This window comes from Anopheles aquasalis, chromosome 2 (genome assembly GCF_943734665.1).
Source record: "Anopheles aquasalis chromosome 2, idAnoAquaMG_Q_19, whole genome shotgun sequence".
Taxonomy (NCBI): Eukaryota; Metazoa; Arthropoda; class Insecta; order Diptera; family Culicidae; genus Anopheles; species Anopheles aquasalis.
Window position 1 is genome coordinate 11,000,583 of NC_064877.1, and position 11,918 is coordinate 11,012,500.

The 11,918-nt window shown below is 48.5% G+C and overlaps 1 protein-coding gene across 5 annotated transcripts in view; it reads left to right on the top strand.

Annotated features, from left to right (window-relative positions):
• The first annotated feature begins 389 nt into the window (after positions 1 to 389).
• The window catches only part of LOC126572389 (uncharacterized), a 57,486-nt gene continuing 45,957 nt past the window's right edge, over positions 390 to 11,918 (top strand). The window contains exon 1 of one of the 5 annotated variants that reach the window (XM_050231642.1): positions 390 to 833. The gene's annotated coding sequence lies outside the window, so the exon portion shown is untranslated. The other 4 variants (XM_050231643.1, XM_050231644.1, XM_050231646.1 and 1 more) reach the window with 4 other exon arrangements.

Sequence of the window (11,918 nt, forward strand, 5' to 3'; positions counted from 1 at the left end):
TTTACATCGAGCATCGAGCATCTGAAAAACAGTTATAGCGTCCTGATTGTGCATCAATAATTTCTTTCTGCTAATCGTATACTATTATTACAAAGGTTAAGTCGTTTTTATACCGAAAAAAACAAGTTAATTAACAGTTTTTTTACTTCAAACTGTCATTTTGAATTGCTTATTGTTTTCGAAACGTTTCGAAATTCGCATGAATCATCGAACGCCTGAGGCCATCGTAATCGAAAGTTACAGAATAAGCACCTAAATTTCCGCGCAAACCACTTTTGTAAATTTCAACCCGGCCACGTAAACCGTTTCCAAGCGTACGCGATTCACGCCGAGCGTTTCAGTGCTTCGTGTAGCCCAGCCTTCTTCCCGCGAGTTCGCCGTCAGCCGTCGCGGGTTGCGTTTCGATTTCGATCGGGATTTCGTTTTTTGTTTTGCTACTTTCTCCTCGCAGCATCAGGAAGGGTGGTTTTCCCCCCCGCGAGGTGTACGGGGTGTGTGATCTCGTTAGATCGTTGTTTGGCCGTGCCGTGTTGTGTTGTGTGATTTTCGTTGCTGTGGTAGGTGCGGGGCCGAGCAGGCGTGTTACGGCGCCGAGCGTATCATCCAAGTTGTCATAGGAAAATTCCATCCTCGAGATCATCGTGCAAAAGGAAATCTCGCAAGAGCAGCAGCAGTAGTGTGGTAACGTGTAATCAAACTGGTGCTGTTTTGTGGCAGAGTGTCCCACTCTGTTGCTGTGGGTTTTCCTCCGATTCGTTAAACGGTTAAAAAAGTGGAAATCTCTGCGTGTGTGGTCGTGAAAATATTGTGCCACCGTCGCGTCGTGTGTTGCTGTAAGTGTGCATTGTGTTCCGCCGATGTTGGGTGATCGCGTGTCATCGATGTAACGATTCTGTGACAAAGAAAGTTGGTTTGCCCGCGACAAAGATCATCATCGATTATGCTGCAAACAGTTCTTCTGGAGTTGTGCAATAGCAGCAGCAGGAATACCACAAACACACTCCTGTGAATGGCGCGTGTGCTCTTCGTACCCTAATCAGCTGTGTTGAAGTACCAACAAAGCACCAACAGCAGCAGCAGCAGCAGCATTTAAATGCCGTTCGCGAAAGATTAGACACGAAGCACGAGGAAGAAAGAGAGAGGCAAGGAAAACGAAGGCTGGCGTAGGAAAAGTGCATTGCGTGTGTGAGCGGCCTTGGTGTGAGTGAAGTTTGGAAAATTGCAAAAGCATCATCGCTCTACGAGCACTTCCATCGTGGAGTTTCGTGTTGGAGTAACAAAGAAAGAGGGAGTGTGAAAAAGAGTGAGCAAAACCGTGTTGGAAGGGCTGCGGCGGAGGGCGGCGGGTGGTGGAAAACCGGTTGTGGAAAGGTTCCCTTTCACGCGCACGCATACACCGTCAACCGCGCGTCACAGTAAGCCGATTAACCAGCCGAGGGAGTCGCCATCGAGCCCCACAGCATGACGTCACTCGTCACCCGTCCCCCCGTTCGCGACCGCTATCAGGAGACACACTTGAACGGCAAACCACGCCACGCCACGCTAATTGTCATTGATCTGCCCCGGAAAGCCCAACTTGCCCGACTCGCCTCCGCGACACACAAATCGCCCTCAACGGCAGACAACCTCGACTTCGGTCGAAGCTGTTGCTGCTGTTGCTGGAATATGGCAAAACCGCTTGCTACGTCGAGCTCTAGCTGGAGTGAAAAGTGTGCCGCCCGCTCGCGAAACGTTTCGCCAGCTGAGTTCAAACAGCTGATGCAAAAAAAACCGGCGCGCCTAGAGTGTGCGTAAGCAGGCGGTGCGAAGGAACGGATGTTTTGTTGACAAAGATGGCTGACGCGCGATCGACCGATCGCGAGTTGATTGTGAGTGGTGGTACGCGATCGACCGATCGGCCGACCCATCCAATCAACCACCATCAGCCAAGTGTAACGCGATCGGCGTGGATTTTCGGGTGATTCATTGTCTTTCGTGGAACATCACGCCTAGCATGCATCGGCCGCGTGTGTCCGGGAGGAACAAGGGAAAACCAACCAAAAAAGAAATGGGGAAAAAAACGAAGAAAGGAACAACATAAACAAGGCAGGCGGCGGTTTGGATCGGTGTAATCGGATTGTGGTTTTACTCGATCGATAATCGATCAACACGTTGAGTGCGTTCACCGAGCTGAACGGAACCGCGGCAACGGGGTGTTACCTTTCAGTGGTGAGACAGACAGTGGACAGCCCAGCATAACGACATGGCCATTTACGCGCTGGTCTACCGATGGTAGTGCGTGTTATCAGCAAATTGGTAGCGATTAGATTGGTGGACCGGGAGGCCACCCATAGCCGGTGGTGGTGGTGGTGGCCGGAAATATGATCAAATCATATCTCTTTCGCAGCCCCCGGCGGTACAAGTACTTTGACCGCAACCACCGGGTTGGATAACGGGAGCTTAGTATGGAAGGGAAAACAACGCTTGAATCATTGGCGATAGGTGTCAGTCATGAGTCATGTTGTTGTGGCTTGTTTTTGCCTACGCAAGTATAGTCGTAGATCACGGATCGCGTGGAAGGTGAAATGAAAACTGTACTGATGGTGTTTAGCATCAATCGGCCTAAAATAGAAGGTGATAATTATGTTACCATTCCATTTTTGGACGAGACATTGGTGATCTGTCTTAACACTGATTGAACAGGCTTATGGACAATCGTTTATATTCACTAAAGAAACCGTTCGAGAAGGACGAATATGGGATTATATAGGCCGCTTGTAGTTCCAGTACTCATAAACAGTCGCTGATCTCTTCTAATCAGAGATTGAGAAGAGAATTCCTACATTCGGTTGTATGAATAATAAGAACAACATTAATTCCGACACGATTGGCAAGTCCTTCTTCAAAAGGTGGAAAGCCGCTTATTGGTTGTACACTTCTCTAAAAAAGGATTTCGTTGCGATCTTACAAACGGCCCCCAATGTGCCACGACCCACTCGAACGCTAGCCAATGATGTTTCACATCCTGTTGTCGACCGGTATCGATGGATGTCTTCGATTTGAATCGACTTATGCTACCGCCTGGCCTGTTTACTAGATAAAACGAATCACCGACCGACGTAACGGTGACGCGTCGAAGCGCAAAAAAACATCTGAATGACGAAGGGACACGGTCTTCATGTGTCGGATCGTTTGTTGTTTGTTTGTTGCTCTGGTTAGCATAGTCGCCGGTGGTCTTGGCAAGAGGATTTCCGCTCGCTAATGGAACGACCTGTGTTGGTGTTTTTGGTGGGATCGTGTGATGCGTGATCCTAGCCCGCTATGGGCCTCCTTCTGGTGTACCCGGTGTCCCTGGTCCCCTAGGGTAAGATGTTGTTTTGATCGATTTTTTTTAAAGTTAATCAAATTGCGCAACGACGCAACGACGGCGGGTAAAAAGATCGCCTAATCGATCGCATTAATTTGAACGACAATCATCTCAAACTGAACACGCGCTACGCGTCGGCTGGAGCCTGCTAATGATGTAGAGCGACATTCCATACCGCCGTCTAGAGATATTGCCCCCCCCCCCCCTCCCTCTCGTCTTTTACGCTTGATGACATTAGATACGATTTGCCAAGGGGATCAATTTGCACTCGAATGAGATTTAGTGCACGAGGAGCTGGGTGATTGCTGTTACCAGGTCGTACCGTCGTCGATTTACCTCCATCCTCCAGCTTAATTGTTGCGATGATCTCAACGGGATAATCAGTTCAGCTCTTCACGACTCTATTCGAGCAGCACGTGCTGCAACGTGGTTGGTGATGCGACCCGATGCATCGACAGAGGCCCACGAGCGCAATGTGGGAGCGTCACTGCTGGCGATTATACTGTGCTCAATCATCCACGGTAGACGAGATGGTGGGATCGACGTGGATATGATTTTGTCGTGCCGATGCTGCAATCGAGAAACCATTCAATCGTATCGATCGCGAACGGGGACGACGATATGTATGTGTTCGCGATTAGACGGAGGTTCGTCGCTGTTGAATGCGCTTAAAAAGCCCCCTTCTCTCCCAACTCCGGGCCTCACGTGCCGTTCAAAGGCGGACCGTTGTCTGTGTTGACACTGAGTGCGTTCGTTGCTCGTTACAGCCGGGGAACAGGCACCGTATCGTAAAGCGAACGGTAAGAGGTCTTTCTTCACGATGCACTCGTTGGCGACCCGTACGACCTTTCTCTTCTTTGTACTGCTCTTGGTTTGGCGTATGGCATAAGGCGAGAAACGTCACGCCATGTAACACTGCAACCGCTTCCCAGCGCCTTATTAGAGGTGAGTGCGCGCTTTGTGTGTAATCTTGCAGAAGAGACCTACAGCAAACCCTTTGCTCTGGGAAGATGCAGTCTAATGCAACGCATTGACCCGAAGATGTGTGGCCAATGCTCCTCGCTGGACTGGCCTCGCACACGTTTGTTTGTTGCGTTAGAAACTGTAATATAAATAAGCGATGCAAAGCACATTCTTGTGCCATTGCTGGTGGCGCTGACAAGCGATCGGTTCCATATTAGTGGAGCGTATACGTCATTTGCTCTGCTACTGACTGATGCGTGGATGGATCGCGAGATTGCGGAAATGTGGTTTCCTTCCCGAGAGCGAGATGTCATTCAGATTCAGCTCCGTTGCTTGGCAGTAAACGAACGATAAATTCATATACTTTATGGCTTTTTCTGTTGCATCTGTTCCGGGTCTTATTCGATGTGGACCTTGAGTGCTTATCGACAGAATGATCAGGATTTGGATAGATGTTTCAAAAAATAAAAGGCCAGAATAAATATCGGTTGACAACCGTCTCGCTTTTACGTAAGTTCACAATTTCGCTATCGATATTACTACAATTTGATCTTACGCTATTATCATTTTTATTGGCTCTTATCCCTCTATATCTACCACATTGAACCGGATGAGATCATCACATGCATAAGCTTGAGATTGTTGATCGTGTTAGTGAACAATTGTTTTTGTTAAGGTTGGTTACCTTTTTTCACTGACAAACACGTCGTAAATAAGCACGTAAACAACCCGTTTACACCTGTCCGGTAAGCGGATGCCGAACACGCAAATCGCGAATTAAGAAAGTTACCTTTACTTACTCGTGTAACTTCTTCTTCCTTCTTTGTTCTGTCAAAATAAACAATCGGTTTCATACCAACACAAACCGGCATGAGATTGCACGATTCCTTATCTTTGCCCCTGGCCCACTGTAGTCCAGTGTCCCCAGTAATCGTTCCGTGATTTTTGCCACTTTGATTTGAGCACCGGTACGAAGGTTAAACTGCAATCCGTCTCTCAGAGTGTATGACGAGAGGGGTGGGATCATAAATTTGCGCATGGTGGTCTACGATCGCATCTCAATCGGTTGGCGATTGTGGCGGCAATTTGTTCGACCATTGGACCGGCCCGGGTACGCAACCATCAAGCTAACCATAACTCAACTCATTCGCTCGACGCCACGGAAGTACTGGAATAGAAATCGAGTGTACTACTACTATTACTAGTTAGTGATGGTCTGGGGGAACAGGCAGGAAGGGGGAGGTCATGATAAAGTTGGCCACTATGTTCGCTCATCACAGGTAGTAAGCGCAGTCAGGCTTGCTGTGGCCGACCCACAAATGGAAGGAAAGGAAGGTTGACACGCGAACTGCAAACTGCTGCTGACTATATCACGCAAAGGGGGTTCCCCCGGCTATATGGTTGATGGATGGTGTTGCAAATGATGGCTTCAGGCGTCCTTCTTTAGGAAACTTGCACCTCCAGCCCATTAGTATTTGGCAGCATGCAACATTTTGTGTAAACTAATTGAAGAAGCAAGCAAAGGCAGTTCTTCTGATGTATCTGTGTAGAAATGCTAACTGATAATTTATTTAGCAAATTTAAATAGTGATTTATAATATGCTTTAGCTCAAAATGTGCAAAAAGAATTAAATATTAAGAGAATTTAAATGTGAGATTCTTCGCCTGCATGCTACCTGCCGCAACAACTTAATATTCATGCGGACGAGCAGGTTTGCTGCTTCAAAAGTTACTGCTAAGTTCGTTCCTATTCTCATGACATCGACAGAACGACCCTAATGATCATATTTTATAGAAGTCTTCGTGTGTCGTCCTCGTCTATAATGATGTCGTCTATCAATCCTTTGCTTGGTCATTTGTGGCGACATTCATCAAACGCGCGTTGTAGCCGAGGTCTTTGTCAAGCTTATCGATCGAAGCGGCAATAACTGATGTCTCGATGCTGTGGGCTCTGGTACCACAGCAGCTGACCCCGTCTGTTGACATATCCTAATTGACATGGAACGATGGAATGCGATGGTTCGCTCGACCGTATCTTCCATCAAACTAACGCGCTTCGGGCCGCAGCCTAGCTAGCTAGGCGAGCGATAAGACATCTGCATGCATGTGCAAATGATTGAATGAGCCTGCTTGGTTCCTAGAACGATACGAACCGCTTGTAGGAGAAGCTCCTGGCGGTGACGTGAAGTGAGAAGTGCGAAACGGTTATGTCCCCTTCACCCACGCTGGCGGCATCTTTCTTCTGGGGCATGTGTCACTAGGGCAGCAGCAGTGTGATAATGATGAAACAGACCGAGCCGGCACATGGCGATGGTTGGTGGAGTGATAAGTTGCAAGATTTCTAGCGGCATCGAAAATTGGCGAAGATACATTTTATGCGCCAATTTTCAGCGACCAGCTGAACTTCATTCAACATCTTCCAGTTAGCAATTCGAAGAGTGCAAGTAGAGTAGCCGATTAGAGTACAAAAACTGATTAACAAATCAGAAAAACCCAGCCACTCTTCGAACAGAGTCAAAATATCGTAAAAACCTATTTAGAATCTGGATAACATACTAGTGGAGGTTGGTATTACCATCTCTGCATAATACTGCAATCAAGAAGAGAAGTTTTTTTTTTGCTGCATATCCACGAACTGCTTGACGCCCATGGTGTGTTGAATCGGCCACATCGATCGACGGTTATCATTCTATACCGTACCGCTTCTCTCACCTTGACACGCTTAGTTCGCAAATCAGCATTTCGCCCACCAGCGGCCGCGCACAGGCTACGGTTGCGACCGCTGCACACCGGTTCCAAGCAGGTATCGGGCTAGGCAACACAACCACGCGGTGATCGCGGCGACATGGAACGAGTGTCCCCGTGGTCGTTAATCAGTGGTGGTGGCGTGCATGCGTGCGTGCGGTGGATTTCATTAACATTCAAAAGTGGCTGCTCCATCGCTCCAAACACTCGGGGCCGGGTTCGACTCGAAGCCGTTAGCACACCACAGAGTCTTGGCTCGGAGCAGCGACACAATGTCTCACGATCGCGGTCTATTGTTACCGGCATTTTGTTAGTTACCAGACAGACTGAACTGAGATGAGAGAACGGAGTGATATCTTTGGAGCATCTATGGAAGGGGTTTTGATGCAAGATAGAGACTCCCGCATGGTAACCAACGGCGTGAACATGTGTAGAACAGAACAGACCACACGCAGATATAACAGCTCGTGATCAATTATTGTCAATGACTGTGCCTTATGGAATGCCGTTTGAATCCATCCACCGCCAGGACGCTCAATAAACAATCCATTACCCAAATAAATGCTGGTGCGCCGGCTTTTGCCATCTATAAAACTCGCTCGTGGATTAAACCGGAATTCAAGACTGATCGCTTCTCTTTATACTTGTAATTCCCGGGGGGGGGTTACTGTTCACTGTGCCTGTTAGCGCCGTTCTGGAGGTCAAATTACCGCCGCAAGCTTGTGCACAATTCGCTTCACCATCCATTCTATCCACGAACTGCACCAACTCCAGCGCACTCCGTCAGTGCTCTGCTGCACCATAAATGATCGCGGGATGATATGCAAACAAACGGACGTATTAATGGGTTTGTTCGCGTGTGTGCGACATGTATGTGGGTTAGTTTTCGTGGCCCACTCCACTCCACTTTGATTGGTCGAAACCGTCATCTTCTGGAACGTGATCGTGATCCAGAACGTTCCCGCTTTTTCCTCCTACCCGCCAAAGTAGCGAGCGAGAATGTGACAATGATGACCTCGCGCTGCTCTGTGCTAAAAATAACTCTTCTCCGGGGGCAATATGAGCGAGATCGCTCACCAATGGACCGTCGCTAGCGATGCTCGATCACCCGGTTGAACAATGGTTAATTGCCACTTTGGCGGTACTGTTGTGTGGTGTGGTTTCGGATGTGTTCGGAGTTTGTGGATATTAACCATTTGCTGCAAATTCTCCGGTTCGCTATCTTGTGTAACTTGTTATCATTAGCATCACCGTAGATCACCGTGGTGTCGTAATGATATCATGATGAGTTGCCGGTTTTCTTCTGCCAAGAATGTGCCATTTGTTGTCCTTTTGCTGTTCCTGGCAGTCTCTTATCGTTCCCAAATATTTGTTCCCCACAGCTTGAAGTACCACGAAGCACTTCACTTTTATAGCTTACACTAAATCTTGTTGTTGTTTTTTTCTGGTGCTATTTTAGTTTATCTTAAATTGGCGAATGTCACCGCCAGTTCCCTTCACCAGAGAGTTCCTCGCCAGAGAGAGAGAGAGAGAGAGAGAGAGAGAGAGAGAGAGAGAGAGAGAGAGAGAGAGAGAGAGAGAGAGAGAGAGAGAGAGAGAGAGAGAGAGAGAGAGAGAGAGAGAGAGAGAGAGAGAGAGAGAGAGAGAGAGAGAGAGAGAGAGAGAGAGAGAGAGAGAGAGAGAGAGAGAGAGAGAGAGCGCGCCGTGGTGGGTCTAAATTGATTACAAAGTGATTGAACTTACGAACCGAAAGATAACAGCTGATCGATGGTAGAGTGCCGGATAAGTACCGCGACCAGGACCGCGATTCATTATTGTCACGCGGATGTCCAAGCGCTTTATCAACAAAAGTATGCAAATGGAATGGTGTGGCTTTCAAATTCTTCGATACGCGACGGGGGCAATCGGTCACATTCGCCTATCATCTTCCGCGAAGCCGATCGCCGGGAACAATGTCTAGCTTTCAAGGTCCCGATGGGGTACTCCGCCAATCAGCCCGCACGCCCTTCCCCAATCCTGTCCGTTCGGTTTTGTTTCCGCGGACGTCCGCGAAGGTCTCCCGTGTGGCACACGGGCCTGTAAACAACGTCCTGAAATACGTAAATGACGCTGGTGCTTCTCGCGACACTAGCGTCTTATCAGCTTTCAGCTGCCGCCCGTTGTCGAACGTCGGCTGATAGAGTCACTGAGATCGCAAGCGATTCGCTGGTTCGTTTCGACAGGTTTCGACGACAGGCAGACTTTGTGGCACTGTGGAGCACTACTGCGTAGCTCCTGCTTCTGGGGAAGTTCCCAACACGATAAACACGTGGCATACGCGTCCGCCCGTTCTCCGCGAGGTGTTGTGACAATCGCCAATCGCCGCCTTTTCAACGGTTCCGATTTGACCGCGACACCATATGCTTCTCATTGGTATTCCGCTCAAGCGAGGGGACAGTTTCATCCGTCGACGATCGAAGTGAATGCAAATGTGAAGCCAAACATCGTAACGTGCCGTTGTTGTTGTTGTTTGTGACACTGCCTGGCACCTACTAGGGACCTAGAATGGGCATGTTGTGCGTCCTGTGGATGAGAATAAGACGCGATAAGTAGATTGCTGGGGCAGCTAATATAAAAACAAGAAAAAGGCATCAGTGAAACGATGGTTTACGGAAGTTTTGCAACGAAATCTCCGCTTCGGCGCACCGGTGAACAGCTGATCACGTTGTCGCTGTGATCACGATGGTGATTCGCTTAGCCGCTTGACCGAAGAGGCAATTAAAAGGTTTACTTCGTACACACTTGCCGCACACTCTTCATTAACAAGTGGAAGCCACAATGCATGCGAGTTTAAATAGGCTTTATTGCAGAGACTACTGGGTCCGCGGACACTTGACAAATGATCATGCCGATCAACTCATGCACTGAACTTCATTCCACGTGCCGCCAAGGGATACATTCTTTATTCGAGACTTACTTACCAACGAACTTACTTACAGCCCTGCATCACACGTTACTATGATTGAGTGCATGCAGCACAGTTATTGCTCAAGGATTCCGTTCACCATTTTCACAAAACGAGCGCTGTTTTTTCCTTTCATCTTGTAGTTTTCTTACGAACTTCAGTGTCTACTGTGCTTGTCTCAGTATCTGGAAGAGCAGAAATTCTGTTTCAAACTTAATGTGAAAACTATTGCCTGAAAATTCATTAGAAAAATACGAAAAGTCAATCGAAAAGGTCATCACTTGTCGATACCGTTGGTTGGCTCTTGGTTGGCACCTTTTCACTGTCCAACAAACCCAAATATCGATTTCAAACTGCTCGGCACTTTTGCGGTCACTTTGGTGGCCGAAACATTGTCACCTTTTGTACAGCTGGTGCCTGGTGACGTATCTAGCACCACCGCAGCTGCTAATTTGGTTAAGCCTACCAGCACCGCTTCTCTGGGCCCAGTAGTTTGGTCAGGATGGGATGGGAATACAATTACAATTGCAAAAAGAAGACTCACACCATACCACATCCCATCGTGTGCATTCTCGAGCGTTGTTGTTGTCACGCTTCGGGCCAACGAACTCTGACTACCCGTGGCCGTGTCCCGGGAAGTGGCAAAGTTCGGTTTCAGAACATCAATTGAGATTGATTAAATGTCAATCCCGTTGGGCGTGATCCGGGCAACATGTTTGGACGACATGGCCATGCTTTGGGCTGTAGAGGTTTGTTGGTTTTCAAAATACGGTCCTCGATGTTCCTCCCCGTTAAGGGTTGCGCATTGGTTGACCACAGATGCAGCCCCTCTTTCGGCGCTCGAAGTATTTATTCCGTCGAGCGTTCGATGTTAGTGCTTTTGCTTCATGTCTTATTTGCAGAGACGAGCTTCGGGAGGACGGAGTCGGGAACATTTCAATACCCATCACTGCGTGGTTTCGTGGCTTGCCTTGTGCTTCACCGTGTGTTGTTCCCAAAGCCTGGACCCCGGAGTGTTGTTCCGAGTCCGCTTATCATTTGCAAACAGGCACGGTCCATGTTTGCTCACCAACCAACAACAGCGCGCTAGATCGTGGCGGGTGACGGCACGAGAAAATGGTCTGGTGGGAGTCCATGTTTGAATACCGCAAACGCTTGTGGACCTTTCGCCCTACTTGGCCACGGGAAGGGGACGGGAGTGTGAACGCCGACCGGCAAGTGCTAGAAAGGGGGAGGCTCTGTGTGTGCTAAGGCGACGGATTGACGGAAGCACGCAACACGTGCCCACTTTTGTGGACATCTTGTCTACTCTGGGGCAGCTCAGCTGAGCATTTCATTTGTAGATTTAAAATTGATTACACCCAGGTTAACTTTGTTTCAAATATCAAGCAGTTCAGCGACTATCAAGACTCGCCAGTATGTAACACTCCACTAACGTCATCCAAGCTTTACATTTCTGCGCCTTCTAGAGCTTGCTTCGTAAACTGGGACAAATACGGTACGCCGGAACTAAGCACAGACGGCTATCAACGGCATGCAATGGTCAGCAGCAATACTGTTTATCGTTTGGACACGACGCGCACTCCGCTGAGGCAACTAGGGGACGCGCGCAAACGAGCTTGCAGTGAGGAGGAGAAAGGCTGACCGATGGCGGGATGCTTGGCGAACGAGCACTGAACGGGACGTTATCAGCTTGTTGCCCTGAGCCAATGCCAAATGATAAGAAAATAGCGCTCCGTGTCGATTCTTGTGCTGCTGCTGTCTGTGCTCGGCGGTTTCGTTTTGGCTTTCGGGTCAGATGCTTCTTGAGACGGTCTGTAGACATTGTCTCCAGGGTTTTTGTTTTTTGTGGTTGTGCGACCCGTGAGTACTAAAGAGAAAAAGCTTAAGCGGGGTGACATTTTGAAAATGAACGATTAG